At 60.4% G+C, this 15,627-nt stretch overlaps 1 long non-coding RNA gene across 2 annotated transcripts in view; it reads right to left on the reverse strand.

Moving 5' to 3' along the window:
- Nucleotides 1-12,429, reverse strand: part of LOC129137820 (uncharacterized) — a 56,530-nt gene extending 44,101 nt beyond the window's left edge. Inside the window, exon 1 of one of the 2 annotated variants that reach the window (XR_010152144.1) lies at nucleotides 12,064-12,429. This is a non-coding gene — a long non-coding RNA (uncharacterized LOC129137820). Of the gene's footprint in view, nucleotides 1-2,101; nucleotides 2,347-12,063 lie in introns of those variants that run through there. The other variant, XR_008540613.2, reaches the window with a different exon arrangement.
- Nucleotides 12,430-15,627: the final 3,198 nt, after the last annotated feature.

Consider the following 15,627-nt stretch of genomic DNA (forward strand, 5'->3'; position numbering starts at 1 on the left):
AAGAATTGTATGTAAGATTGGAATTATTGTTTTGTTTCATGTTTGAAACAACTTGCCAGTAAAGTCATCATGGCTTGAAATTATCTTTATGAGATGATTTCTGACTACTGATTAAATGCATTTGTTGTAGCACAATTCAGATTTTTCTTTTCACTTTAGGTTACTTTTGGAAAAATGCACGTTTCAAGTAATTGTACACATTTTACATATATTTCCAAATTTATTGAATTAAACGTTTTCATACTACACTAATTTACCTTCTTGATATTTGTATTATTTAAAACAAAACTCAATAAATTGTGGCAAATAAGCCAGACAGTATTTATAAATAAAGTACTACTGGAACACTGTCATGCTTATTCATTGATATACTGTCAATTTATGCCACAACAATAGAATTGATTAGTTGCAACAAACCATATAGCCCAAAAACCTAAAATATTTACCATCAGATCCTTTCCAAAAAACAAAAAAAATTCTTGACACCTGATGTATAATTATTTCCTATTTTGATTCCTGAGATTGCATACTTGTTTCTTCTCTTAATTTTATCAAGCCATTTCTCCAGAGTTTTGTTATTGTATGGCTCCTACAACAACTAACAAACTTTTGGCCATATTTCTTGACTTTTCTTTCCCTGTATTCTTAATCACTATGCATGTATTTTTTATTTCCTTTTATTTCTGTTGATATTTCTAACTTCTACCAATAAATTCAAAACATTTTAAATATTAATTTGTTGTCCTCCTAAAATAAGAATTTAAGGTTCTACATTTTCCTCTAGAATGACACATTTTATAATGTAGTATACATTTTTTAATTAAAAATATTTTATAATTTCCATTATGATTTGCTCTTGGGTGTTGAGTTACCAAGAAGTATATTTCTGAGGTTTTTCTTCAATATGACTGACTATAGATATTTGACTCTAGTTATTCTCAGAAAGAGAAAGCAAAGTTATGGATAAATAATCGTTAATTCCAATATCTATATTGACGGAAGTGTGCTAGAGCACCACAAGAAGAAACTTGAACACAGAAAAATAAGGAAGCAAGAACCCAGCAGAGATTATACTCTGAGGGACTTGGAAAAGCATAGGTGGGGGTGTCTTTTGCTCATCTCACACCTGGGGCAGACTGCTTGTTTCTGAACTGTTGGAGAGCCCTCCATTCTCACAAGCCCAAGCACTGGTGTGGGCCGCAATCTTGGAACAAATTGAAGACAGAGAACAAGGCTAATATTTCCTGCAGTGCCACTTGCCCTTCACCCAGCCCCAAGATGAGGTGGTGGGCACCATACTGGATATGCCTCTGTGGTGGACCTCTATACTGCCTTTGAGTGACAGAGATGCTTGCCCCATCACGTTGACGGCTTCCTTCCCCGTCCCTGCGTCGAGCTGTGGCTAGATTTCTCCATGAGGGCAGAGGGCGAGAGGCGTGAGAAGCATCTTCTGGAAGGTCTGCGGGCACCCTCCTGCGGGTGGACAATGAGCGCCTGGGAGGCCATTGTCCTTGGTTGGGGAGCAGTTGTCTTGATCTAGCCTAGCAAAGAGGCTGCTCCGGATGGGGAAGGAATGAAAACCCCTGCGGCTCCGACACAGATGCCCACGTTGCCCAGGCCTTCACAGACCCCCAAACTGGAACCGCCGGGAAAACGACTGCCAACCGGCCACAACACCCAGGCAGAGACGCGGGGAGAGGCTGACCAGAAGAAAGGCCGACGTGCAAGAAACCCAGCCTCCGGCGCACAGGGAACATGTGTCCCAAGGCGCACGCACACACAGACGGACAGAGACAGAAAGAGAGGGCGACGGAAAGAGCGAAAAGGGAGAGAGAGAGAGAGAGACTTAAGAGAGAGACAGTAGTGGGCACACAGACACGCACGCGCGCGCGCGCTCACACACACACAGACACACAGACACACACACACACCCCCATAACGGACACAGACATACAGCAGGTAACACCCACCCCCAGGCAGCCCCTGAAGCTGCCGGGTTCTGCTCTCCGCGACTACGAGCCACCGGTGAGACAGCAGCCTACGGGCACACAGGGAGACCTGTCCTCGACATCACAAGGGCACCACTTTTGGGGAGACTCACCCGCACACCATCCGCGCACGCCTGAGGCTGGGATCCCGCGCTGCCTCCACGGCGATCTGTCTGAGGTTTCTTCCTCCTGGGGTTTCTTCCTGCTGGTGGACCCTCCGCGAATCCCGGCCTCCGGAGACCGTCCTGGTAACTGCCCTGGCCGGGGCTGGCCTCAGCCCCGACTCTGACGCACCATCACACAGGGCTCCTACTTCGCCAAGTCTCATCTCAGGGACCTATCCCCGGGCAACGGTGGCGGTCACTGTGACTAAAGTGGCGGCTCGGGCCTCGCGCATGCGCACTGGCGAGGCCGACTCACCCGCCCCACCCCCCCTTACTCGGCAGAGTCAGGCTGCGGACCCTTTAAAAAATGGCGGCGACGTGGTGGCTGCGGGGACTGGGGCGGCGGTGCTGGAGGTTGCCGCGGTGGCTGCGGCGCAGCCCCGGGCGGCGGGAGGGAAGAGGACTACCAGAGGGGCCTGCGGGAGACCCAGGGTCGGACCCATAGGAGTCCTGTCGTCAGGACCTCCTTGATCGGTCTTCTGCTTGGGTTCCCGGTGAAGGAGGAGCTTCGGGGTGTCGGCTGGGCTGCGCGGACTCCTCTTGGGATCCGATGATGGATCCCACCCGGTGATCGGGAATGGGGTTACAATGCAGTGAGGCGGAAAGGCTCTCGCCGGGGCACAGAAAGATCCCCAGGGCCGCAAGGCGTGCTGTCGGCTGCAAAGGCACTGACCCACGAGCGCACTGCCTCCCTCCTTCCTGGGTGGAGCAGGGGCCTGCCTTCATCGCCAAGGCCCGGGGGCTCCGGCATCTCGACTTCGCGGCTTCCGGCGACACGGGCAAAGAGAGACAGAGGCTAGTCCCAGCCGGAGCCAGTGTGACCACACGTGGCACTGACATCCCCCAAGAGCACATGCAGTGAGCCTGTGTCTCTGAGGCCATAGTGGGCGACGACGAGATGGACAGTGATGTCCAGGCCTGCGCCCGGGGGCCACTGGAGACCTGCCCCTCAAAGCGGAGGAAACGCCAAGCGCACCTGAAAACCTGCGAGACAGGGCCTGTGCGCGAGTCCAGGCCACATTCGGGGAGGCCCGCCAGAGGGGCCCAGAGGTTTGGACAAAGAACGCCCCACCCCCACGCCGCCACCGGCTAGGTACCCCTGATGCAACCTCCCCTGCACCCAGCCAAAACCCAGTCCCGTTGGCTCCCTGACATCCGTGGCAGCCAAAAGATTCAGTGCTCGAAGGCACTTTCCCCAGGAGCGGAGGAACCGGTTGGCCCTCAAGGATCAGACAGGACGTGCAGGCGGGAGGCAACACCGCCTTTCCTAGAAGGCCAATGTCAGGAAAGGTGGGCTTGCCTCCCCCTCTTCCTGGACCGAGCGCGCAGCCATCCCTTGGGTCATGCCGACCAAGAGAGCTTCCCTGTCCCCCACAGGTATGGAAGCCCAGAGCTCCAGCATCACCACACCTGCCCAATCATCCAGAAAGAGGTGAGGAGAGGGAAGCAATCCTGACACGGACCCCCACGCGGTTTCTCCCAGATGGACTTGGAAGTCTCCTTTGTTGAAGACGTTAAGCCAGACTGAGAAGCCGCCAGGCTTTTCAGAGACGGGGCAGACACAGCAAGAGGGAGGACAGAGCAGAGGCCAGAGCCCAGGCAGGATACGGGGCCATGCCATCGCCACCGGCATCTGGGGAGGAGAGTCAAACGGGTGACTCGGCCAGGAAGGCCAGCCTTTGAGTGAGAGAGAGGCTTGCCCCATCCCCTTGCCGGCTTCCTTCTCCGTCCCTGCGTCGAGCTGTGGCTAGATTTCTCCATGAGGGCAGAGGGCGAGAGGCGTGAGAAGCATCTTCTGGAAGGTCTGCAGGCACCCTCCTGCGGGTGGACAATGAGCGCCTGGGAGGCCGTTGTCCTTGGTTGGGGAGCAGTCGTCTGGATCTAGCCTAGCAAAGAGGCTGCTCCGGATGGGGAGGGAATGAAAACCCCTGCGGCTCCGACACAGATGCCCACGTTGCCCAGGCCTTCACAGACCCCCAAACCGGAACCGCCGGGAAAACGACTGCTAACCGGCCACAACACCCAGGCAGAGACGCGGGGAGAGGCTGACCAGAAGAAAGGCCGACGTGCAAGAAACCCAGCCTCTGGCGCACAGGGAACATGTGTCCCAAGGCGCACGCACACACAGACGGATAGAGACAGAAATAGAGGGCGACGGAAAGAGTGAGCAGGGAGAGAGAGACTTAAGAGAGAGACGGTAGTGGGCACACAGACACGCACGCGCGCGCACACACACACAGACACACACACACACACACACACACACACACACCCCCATAACGGACACAGACATACAGCAGGTAACACGCACCCCCAGGCAGCCCCTGAAGCTGCCGGGTTCTGCTCTCCGCGACTACGAGCCACCGGTGAGACAGCAGCCTACGGGCACACAGGGAGACCTGTCCGCGACATCACAAGGGCACCACTTTTGGGGAGACTCACCCGCACACCATCCGCGCACGCCTGAGGCTGGGATCCCGCGCTGCCTCCACGGCGATCTGTCTGAGGTTTCTTCCTCCTGGGGTTTCTTCCTGCTGGTGGACCCTCCGCGAATCCCGGCCTCCGGAGACCGTCCTGGTAACTGCCCTGGCCGGGGCTGGCCTCAGCCCCGACTCTGACGCACCATCACACAGGGCTCCTACTTCGCCAAGTCTCATCTCAGGGACCTATCCCCGGGCAACGGTGGCGGTCACTGTGACCAAAGCGGCGGCTCGGGCCTCGCGCATGTGCACTGGCGAGGCCGACTCACCCGCCCCACCCCCCCTTACTCGGCAGAGTCAGGCTGCGGACCCTTTAAAAAATGGCGGCGACGCGGCGGCTGCTGGGACTGGGGCGGCGGTGCTGGAGGGTGCAGCGGCGGCTGCGGCGCAGCCCCGGGCGGCGGGAGGGAAGAGGACTACCAGAGGGGCCTGCGGGAGACCCAGGGTCGGACCCATAGGAGTCCTGTCGTCAGGACCTCCTTGATCGGTCTTCTGCTTGGGTTCCCGGTGAAGGAGGAGCTTCGGGGTGTCGGCTGGGCTGCGCGGACTCCTCTTGGGATCCGATGATGGATCCCACCCGGTGATCGGGAATGGGGTTACAATGCAGTGAGGCGGAAAGGCTCTCGCCGGGGCACAGAAAGATCCCCAGGGCCGCAAGGCGTGCTGTCGGCTGCAAAGGCACTGACCCACGAGCGCACTGCCTCCCTCCTTCCTGGGTGGAGCAGGGGCCTGCCTTCATCGCCAAGGCCCGGGGGCTCCGGCATCTCGACTTCGCGGCTTCCGGCGACACGGGCAAAGAGAGACAGAGGCTAGTCCCAGCCGGAGCCAGTGTGACCACACGTGGCACTGACATCCCCCAAGAGCACATGCAGTGAGCCTGTGTCTCTGAGGCCATAGTGGGCGACGACGAGATGGACAGTGATGTCCAGGCCTGCGCCCGGGGGCCACTGGAGACCTGCCCCTCAAAGCGGAGGAAACGCCAAGCGCACCTGAAAACCTGCGAGACAGGGCCTGTGCGCGAGTCCAGGCCACATTCGGGGAGGCCCGCCAGAGGGGCCCAGAGGTTTGGACAAAGAACGCCCCACCCCCACGCCGCCACCGGCTAGGTACCCCTGATGCAACCTCCCCTGCACCCAGCCAAAACCCAGTCCCGTTGGCTCCCTGACATCCGTGGCAGCCAAAAGATTCAGTGCTCGAAGGCACTTTCCCCAGGAGCGGAGGAACCGGTTGGCCCTCAAGGATCAGACAGGACGTGCAGGCGGGAGGCAACACCGCCTTTCCTAGAAGGCCAATGTCAGGAAAGGTGGGCTTGCCTCCCCCTCTTCCTGGACCGAGCGCGCAGCCATCCCTTGGGTCATGCCGACCAAGAGAGCTTCCCTGTCCCCCACAGGTATGGAAGCCCAGAGCTCCAGCATCACCACACCTGCCCAATCATCCAGAAAGAGGTGAGGAGAGGGAAGCAATCCTGACACGGACCCCCACGCGGTTTCTCCCAGATGGACTTGGAAGTCTCCTTTGTTGAAGACGTTAAGCCAGACTGAGAAGCCGCCAGGCTTTTCAGAGACGGGGCAGACACAGCAAGAGGGAGGACAGAGCAGAGGCCAGAGCCCAGGCAGGATACGGGGCCATGCCATCGCCACCGGCATCTGGGGAGGAGAGTCAAACGGGTGACTCGGCCAGGAAGGCCAGCCTTTGAGTGAGAGAGAGGCTTGCCCCATCCCCTTGCCGGCTTCCTTCTCCGTCCCTGCGTCGAGCTGTGGCTAGATTTCTCCATGAGGGCAGAGGGCGAGAGGCGTGAGAAGCATCTTCTGGAAGGTCTGCAGGCACCCTCCTGCGGGTGGACAATGAGCGCCTGGGAGGCCGTTGTCCTTGGTTGGGGAGCAGTCGTCTGGATCTAGCCTAGCAAAGAGGCTGCTCCGGATGGGGAGGGAATGAAAACCCCTGCGGCTCCGACACAGATGCCCACGTTGCCCAGGCCTTCACAGACCCCCAAACCGGAACCGCCGGGAAAACGACTGCTAACCGGCCACAACACCCAGGCAGAGACGCGGGGAGAGGCTGACCAGAAGAAAGGCCGACGTGCAAGAAACCCAGCCTCTGGCGCACAGGGAACATGTGTCCCAAGGCGCACGCACACACAGACGGATAGAGACAGAAATAGAGGGCGACGGAAAGAGTGAGCAGGGAGAGAGAGACTTAAGAGAGAGACGGTAGTGGGCACACAGACACGCACGCGCGCGCACACACACACAGACACACACACACACACACACACACACACACACCCCCATAACGGACACAGACATACAGCAGGTAACACGCACCCCCAGGCAGCCCCTGAAGCTGCCGGGTTCTGCTCTCCGCGACTACGAGCCACCGGTGAGACAGCAGCCTACGGGCACACAGGGAGACCTGTCCGCGACATCACAAGGGCACCACTTTTGGGGAGACTCACCCGCACACCATCCGCGCACGCCTGAGGCTGGGATCCCGCGCTGCCTCCACGGCGATCTGTCTGAGGTTTCTTCCTCCTGGGGTTTCTTCCTGCTGGTGGACCCTCCGCGAATCCCGGCCTCCGGAGACCGTCCTGGTAACTGCCCTGGCCGGGGCTGGCCTCAGCCCCGACTCTGACGCACCATCACACAGGGCTCCTACTTCGCCAAGTCTCATCTCAGGGACCTATCCCCGGGCAACGGTGGCGGTCACTGTGACCAAAGCGGCGGCTCGGGCCTCGCGCATGTGCACTGGCGAGGCCGACTCACCCGCCCCACCCCCCCTTACTCGGCAGAGTCAGGCTGCGGACCCTTTAAAAAATGGCGGCGACGCGGCGGCTGCTGGGACTGGGGCGGCGGTGCTGGAGGGTGCAGCGGCGGCTGCGGCGCAGCCCCGGGCGGCGGGAGGGAAGAGGACTACCAGAGGGGCCTGCGGGAGACCCAGGGTCGGACCCATAGGAGTCCTGTCGTCAGGACCTCCTTGATCGGTCTTCTGCTTGGGTTCCCGGTGAAGGAGGAGCTTCGGGGTGTCGGCTGGGCTGCGCGGACTCCTCTTGGGATCCGATGATGGATCCCACCCGGTGATCGGGAATGGGGTTACAATGCAGTGAGGCGGAAAGGCTCTCGCCGGGGCACAGAAAGATCCCCAGGGCCGCAAGGCGTGCTGTCGGCTGCAAAGGCACTGACCCACGAGCGCACTGCCTCCCTCCTTCCTGGGTGGAGCAGGGGCCTGCCTTCATCGCCAAGGCCCGGGGGCTCCGGCATCTCGACTTCGCGGCTTCCGGCGACACGGGCAAAGAGAGACAGAGGCTAGTCCCAGCCGGAGCCAGTGTGACCACACGTGGCACTGACATCCCCCAAGAGCACATGCAGTGAGCCTGTGTCTCTGAGGCCATAGTGGGCGACGACGAGATGGACAGTGATGTCCAGGCCTGCGCCCGGGGGCCACTGGAGACCTGCCCCTCAAAGCGGAGGAAACGCCAAGCGCACCTGAAAACCTGCGAGACAGGGCCTGTGCGCGAGTCCAGGCCACATTCGGGGAGGCCCGCCAGAGGGGCCCAGAGGTTTGGACAAAGAACGCCCCACCCCCACGCCGCCACCGGCTAGGTACCCCTGATGCAACCTCCCCTGCACCCAGCCAAAACCCAGTCCCGTTGGCTCCCTGACATCCGTGGCAGCCAAAAGATTCAGTGCTCGAAGGCACTTTCCCCAGGAGCGGAGGAACCGGTTGGCCCTCAAGGATCAGACAGGACGTGCAGGCGGGAGGCAACACCGCCTTTCCTAGAAGGCCAATGTCAGGAAAGGTGGGCTTGCCTCCCCCTCTTCCTGGACCGAGCGCGCAGCCATCCCTTGGGTCATGCCGACCAAGAGAGCTTCCCTGTCCCCCACAGGTATGGAAGCCCAGAGCTCCAGCATCACCACACCTGCCCAATCATCCAGAAAGAGGTGAGGAGAGGGAAGCAATCCTGACACGGACCCCCACGCGGTTTCTCCCAGATGGACTTGGAAGTCTCCTTTGTTGAAGACGTTAAGCCAGACTAAGAAGCCGCCAGGCTTTTCAGAGATGGGGCAGACACAGCAAGAGGGAGGACAGAGCAGAGGCCAGAGCCCAGGCAGGATACGGGGCCATGCCATCGCCACCGGCATCCGGGGAGGAGAGTCAAACGGGAGACTCGGCCAGGAAAGCCAGCCTTTGAGTGAGAGAGAGGCTTGCCCCATCCCCTTGCCGGCTTCCTTCTCCGTCCCTGCGTCGAGCTGTGGCTAGATTTCTCCATGAGGGCAGAGGGCGAGAGGTGTGAGAAGCATCTTCTGGAAGGTCTGCGGGCACCCTCCTGCGGGTGGACAATGAGCGCCTGGGAGGCCGTTGTCCTTGGTTGGGGAGCGGTCGTCTGGATCTAACCTAGCAAAGAGGCTGCTCCGGATGGGGAGGGAATGAAAACCCCTGCGGCTCCGACGCAAATGCCCACGTTGCCCAGGCCTTCACAGACCCCCAAACCGGAACCGCCGGGAAAACGACTGCTAACCGGCCACAACACCCAGGCAGAGACGCGGGGAGAGGCTGACCAGAAGAAAGGCCGACGTGCAAGAAACCCAGCCTCTGGCGCACAGGGAACATGTGTCCCAAGGCGCACGCACACACAGACGGATAGAGACAGAAATAGAGGGCGACGGAAAGAGTGAGCAGGGAGAGAGAGACTTAAGAGAGAGACGGTAGTGGGCACACAGACACGCACGCGCGCGCACACACACACAGACACACACACACACACACACACACACCCCCATAACGGACACAGACATACAGCAGGTAACACGCACCCCCAGGCAGCCCCTGAAGCTGCCGGGTTCTGCTCTCCGCGACTACGAGCCACCGGTGAGACAGCAGCCTACGGGCACACAGGGAGACCTGTCCGCGACATCACAAGGGCACCACTTTTGGGGAGACTCACCCGCACACCATCCGCGCACGCCTGAGGCTGGGATCCCGCGCTGCCTCCACGGCGATCTGTCTGAGGTTTCTTCCTCCTGGGGTTTCTTCCTGCTGGTGGACCCTCCGCGAATCCCGGCCTCCGGAGACCGTCCTGGTAACTGCCCTGGCCGGGGCTGGCCTCAGCCCCGACTCTGACGCACCATCACACAGGGCTCCTACTTCGCCAAGTCTCATCTCAGGGACCTATCCCCGGGCAACGGTGGCGGTCACTGTGACCAAAGCGGCGGCTCGGGCCTCGCGCATGTGCACTGGCGAGGCCGACTCACCCGCCCCACCCCCCCTTACTCGGCAGAGTCAGGCTGCGGACCCTTTAAAAAATGGCGGCGACGCGGCGGCTGCTGGGACTGGGGCGGCGGTGCTGGAGGGTGCAGCGGCGGCTGCGGCGCAGCCCCGGGCGGCGGGAGGGAAGAGGACTACCAGAGGGGCCTGCGGGAGACCCAGGGTCGGACCCATAGGAGTCCTGTCGTCAGGACCTCCTTGATCGGTCTTCTGCTTGGGTTCCCGGTGAAGGAGGAGCTTCGGGGTGTCGGCTGGGCTGCGCGGACTCCTCTTGGGATCCGATGATGGATCCCACCCGGTGATCGGGAATGGGGTTACAATGCAGTGAGGCGGAAAGGCTCTCGCCGGGGCACAGAAAGATCCCCAGGGCCGCAAGGCGTGCTGTCGGCTGCAAAGGCACTGACCCACGAGCGCACTGCCTCCCTCCTTCCTGGGTGGAGCAGGGGCCTGCCTTCATCGCCAAGGCCCGGGGGCTCCGGCATCTCGACTTCGCGGCTTCCGGCGACACGGGCAAAGAGAGACAGAGGCTAGTCCCAGCCGGAGCCAGTGTGACCACACGTGGCACTGACATCCCCCAAGAGCACATGCAGTGAGCCTGTGTCTCTGAGGCCATAGTGGGCGACGACGAGATGGACAGTGATGTCCAGGCCTGCGCCCGGGGGCCACTGGAGACCTGCCCCTCAAAGCGGAGGAAACGCCAAGCGCACCTGAAAACCTGCGAGACAGGGCCTGTGCGCGAGTCCAGGCCACATTCGGGGAGGCCCGCCAGAGGGGCCCAGAGGTTTGGACAAAGAACGCCCCACCCCCACGCCGCCACCGGCTAGGTACCCCTGATGCAACCTCCCCTGCACCCAGCCAAAACCCAGTCCCGTTGGCTCCCTGACATCCGTGGCAGCCAAAAGATTCAGTGCTCGAAGGCACTTTCCCCAGGAGCGGAGGAACCGGTTGGCCCTCAAGGATCAGACAGGACGTGCAGGCGGGAGGCAACACCGCCTTTCCTAGAAGGCCAATGTCAGGAAAGGTGGGCTTGCCTCCCCCTCTTCCTGGACCGAGCGCGCAGCCATCCCTTGGGTCATGCCGACCAAGAGAGCTTCCCTGTCCCCCACAGGTATGGAAGCCCAGAGCTCCAGCATCACCACACCTGCCCAATCATCCAGAAAGAGGTGAGGAGAGGGAAGCAATCCTGACACGGACCCCCACGCGGTTTCTCCCAGATGGACTTGGAAGTCTCCTTTGTTGAAGACGTTAAGCCAGACTAAGAAGCCGCCAGGCTTTTCAGAGATGGGGCAGACACAGCAAGAGGGAGGACAGAGCAGAGGCCAGAGCCCAGGCAGGATACGGGGCCATGCCATCGCCACCGGCATCCGGGGAGGAGAGTCAAACGGGAGACTCGGCCAGGAAAGCCAGCCTTTGAGTGAGAGAGAGGCTTGCCCCATCCCCTTGCCGGCTTCCTTCTCCGTCCCTGCGTCGAGCTGTGGCTAGATTTCTCCATGAGGGCAGAGGGCGAGAGGTGTGAGAAGCATCTTCTGGAAGGTCTGCGGGCACCCTCCTGCGGGTGGACAATGAGCGCCTGGGAGGCCGTTGTCCTTGGTTGGGGAGCGGTCGTCTGGATCTAACCTAGCAAAGAGGCTGCTCCGGATGGGGAGGGAATGAAAACCCCTGCGGCTCCGACGCAAATGCCCACGTTGCCCAGGCCTTCACAGACCCCCAAACCGGAACCGCCGGGAAAACGACTGCCAACCGGCCACAACACCCAGGCAGAGACGCGGGGAGAGGCTGACCAGAAGAAAGGCGGACGTGCAAGAAACCCAGCCTCTGGCGCACAGGGAACATGTGTCCCAAGGCGCACGCACACACAGACGGACAGAGACAGAAAGAGAGGGCGACGGAAAGAGCGAGAAGGGAGAGAGAGAGAGAGAGACTTAAGAGAGAGACAGTAGTGGGCACACAGACACGCGCGCGCGCGCGCGCTCACACACACACAGACACACAGACACACCCCCATAAGGGACACAGACATACAGCAGGTAACACCCACCCCCAGGCAGCCCCTGAAGCTGCCGGGTTCTGCTCTCCGCGACTACGAGCCACCGGTGAGACAGCAGCCTACGGGCACACAGGGAGACCTGTCCTCGACATCACAAGGGCGCCACTTTTGGGGAGACTCACCGGCACACCGTCCGCGCACGCCTGAGGCTGGGATCCCGCGCTGCCTCCCTGGCGATCTGTCTGAGGTTTCTTCCTCCTGGAGTTTCTTCCTGCTGGTGGACCCTCCGCGAATCCCGGCCTCCGGAGACCGTCCTGGTAACTGCCCTGGCCAGGACTGGTCTCAGCCCCGACTCTGACGCACGATCACACAGGGCTCCTACTTCGCCAAGTCTCAGGGACCCATCCCCTGGCAACGGTGGCGGTCACTGTGACCAAAGCGGCGGCTCGGGCCTCGCGCATGTGCACTGGCGAGGCCGACTCACCCGCCCCACCCCCCCTTACTTGGCAGAGTCAGGCTGCGGACCCTTTAAAAAATGGCGGCGACGCGGCGGCTGCTGGGACTGGGGCGGCGGTGCTGGAGGTTGCGGCGGCGGCTGCGGCGCAGCCCCGGGCGGCGGGAGGGAAGAGGACTACCAGAGGGGCCTGCGGGAGACCCAGGGTCGGACCCATAGGAGTCCTGTCGTCAGGACCTCCTTGATCGGTCTTCTGCTTGGGTTCCCGGTGAAGGAGGAGCTTCGGGGTGTCGGCTGGGCTGCGCGGACTCCTCTTGGGATCCGATGATGGATCCCACCCGGTGATCGGGAATGGGGTTACAATGCAGTGAGGCGGAAAGGCTCTCGCCGGGGCGCAGAAAGATCCCCAGGGCCGCAAGGCGTGCTGTCGGCTGCAAAGGCACTGACCCACGAGCGCACTGCCTCCCTCCTTCCTGAGTGGAGCAGGGGCCTGCCTTCATCGCCAAGGCCCGGGGGCTCCGGCATCTCGACTTCGCGGCTTCCGGCGACACGGGCAAAGAGAGACAGAGGCTAGTCCCAGCCGGAGCCAGTGTGACCACACGTGGCACTGACATCCCCCAAGAGCACATGCAGTGAGCCTGTGTCTCTGAGGCCGTAGTGGGTCACGACGAGACGTACAGTGATGTCCAGGCCTGCGCCCGGGGGCCACTGGAGACCTGCCCCTCAAAGCGGAGGAAACGCCAAGCGCACCTGAAAACCTGCGAGACAGGGCCTGTGCGCGAGTCCAGTACTCCTACTTCGCCAAGTCTCAGGGACCCATCCCCCAGCAACGGTGGGGGCGCAGAGAAGCGCATGGCGCCGGCGCAGGCGCAGAGAGACAGGAGGCTGATGGGGGGAAGTTGAGGCAGCTGGGGCAGAGAAAAAAATGCATCGCCAAGCGGTTTCTGGGTCATCCACTGATCAAAATATCTTCCCATCAGCCCTTGCGCTGGTCCCCAGGGACGCTGGCATCCGTCGTTGGCGCCCAGGGTGCGCGTCGGGCCACTAGGGTACCCCAACTCGGACAGAAGGCCCATGAGTTGAATTTGAAGTTTGTGAGAATAGAGGTGAGGCACCAGGGGCAGAAAAAAAACAGGAGACCTCGCCTCAGACAAACGGGGCCTGGGTCCCCCATGGATGAAAGTGCCTTCCCATTATGCCGTACGCTGGGCAGAGTGGACAGTGACGACCCTAGTTCGAGCCCAGGGTGCGCTTCGGGACCGCTTGCGGTACCAGAAAGCGAACAAATGCTCCATGAGCGGAAGTTGAGGCACCTGAGGCAGAGAAAGTAAAGAAACGCGCCGCCGAGAAGCAGTGCCTGGGTCCCTCACGGAGGAAATTGTCTTCTCAGCCCGTTCGCTTGGCACTGAGGTCCCTGGCGTCCCTGGTTTGATCCGAGGGTACGCCTCGGGCCACTAGTGTTACCCCAAGGTGGGCAGAAAGCCCATAAGGGGAAGGTGAGACACCTGGGGCAGAGAAAAAAAAAACTTCGCCGCAGAGAAGCGCGGCCTGATTCCCCACGGACGAAAGTGTCTTCCCGTCAGTCCCTGCACTGGGACCCGGGGACCCTGGTGTCCCTGGTTCGAGCTCAGGGTGTGCCTCAGCCGCTAAGTGCACCCCAAGGGGAGCTTTGGGAGCACAAAGCCCATGAGGGAAGGTGAGTTTTGAGGGAGGAGTGGTGAGGCACCTGTCACAGAAAAAGAAAAAACAACAACCCGCGCCACGGAGAAGCAGGGCCTGGATCCCCCACGATGAAAATGCCTTCCCATCAGCTCCTGCTCTGGGCCCTGTGGACCCTGGAGACCCTGGTTCGAGCCACGGGTGGGCGTCGGGCCCGCTAGGGGTACCCCCGTGCGCCTCTCTGCGCCTGCGCCCTGTGCCTTTGCGAGGGCGGAGCTGCCTTCTCCTCAGCACAGACCCCCGGAGAGCATTGCCAGGGCAGAGCTGAGTTCTCCTCTGCACAGACTTCGGAGATACAGCGAAGCGGAGCATGTTCTCCTCAGCACAGACCCGGGCGGGCGGGCTGGGGGCACCGCGAGGGCGGAGCTGCGTTCTGCTCAGCACACACCCGGGGGACACCGCGAAGGCAGAGCAGCGTTCTCAGCACAGACCTTGGGGGCGCTGCCTCGCTTTGGGACTACTCGGAGCCGCATCAATGGTGAATAAAATCCTTCCTGTTTGCAGCCCTTAATAATCAGGGTCAGAGACCAGTTAGAAGGGTTCAGTGTGGAAAACGGGAAACCAAAAGCCCCTCTGAATCCTACCCACCGAGGTTCTCCCCAGCCAAGGCGAGGCGGCCGCAGTGCGAGATCCACACCGCAGCCTCGGAAGACAAGCGGGCAGAAATCCCATGAGGGGCAGTTGAGGTTTGAGGAAGGCGAGGTGAGGCACCTGTGGCAGAAAAAAAAAAAAAAAACCGCACCACGGAGAAGCAGAGCCTGGGTCCCCAACGGACAAAATTATCTTCCCATCAGCCCTTGCGCTGGGCCCAGGTGACCCTGGCATTCCTGGTTCGAGACCAGGGTGCGCTTCAGGCCGCTAGGGGTGCCCAAAAGCGGGCAGAAGGCCCATGAGGGGAAGGTGATGCACCTGGGGCAGAGAAAAAAAAAAAAAAAACAACCGCGCCGCCTATAAGCGGGGCCTGGCTCACCCACAGAAGAAACTGTCCTCACATCAGCGCTTGCGCTGTGCCCCAGGGACCCTGGTATCCCTGGCTCGAGCCCAGCGTGCGCCTCGGCCTGCTAGGGGTACCCCAAGGCAGACAGAAGGCCCATGAGGGAAAGGTGAGACACCTGGGGCAGAGAAAAAAATTAAAAAACTGCGCCGCCCAGAAGTGGGGCCCGGGTCCCCCACAGACGAACATCCCTACCCATCAGCCCTGAACTGGGCCCCGGAGACCCTAGCGTCCCTGGCTCGAAACCAGGGTGCGCTTCGGGCCCGCTAGTGGTACCTCAAGGCGGGCAGAAAGCCCATGAGGGGAAGGTGAGGCACCTGGGGAAAAGCGAAAAAAACAAAAACAAAAACAAAAACGCCGCAGAGAAGCAGAGCCTGGGTCCCCGAGGAAGAAAGTGTCTTCGCATCAGCTCTTGCGCTGGGCCCCGGGGACCCTGGTGTCCCAGTTTCGAACCCAGGGTGTGCGTCTGGCCACTAGGGGTACCCCAAGTCGGACAGAAGGCCCATGAGGGGAAGGTTAGGTTTCAGGGAGGAGACATGAGGCAACTGTGGCAGAAAAAAAAAAAAAAAAAAAAAAAAA

Source organism: Pan troglodytes, chromosome 17 (genome assembly GCF_028858775.2).
Source record: "Pan troglodytes isolate AG18354 chromosome 17, NHGRI_mPanTro3-v2.0_pri, whole genome shotgun sequence".
NCBI lineage: Eukaryota > Metazoa > Chordata > Mammalia > Primates > Hominidae > Pan > Pan troglodytes.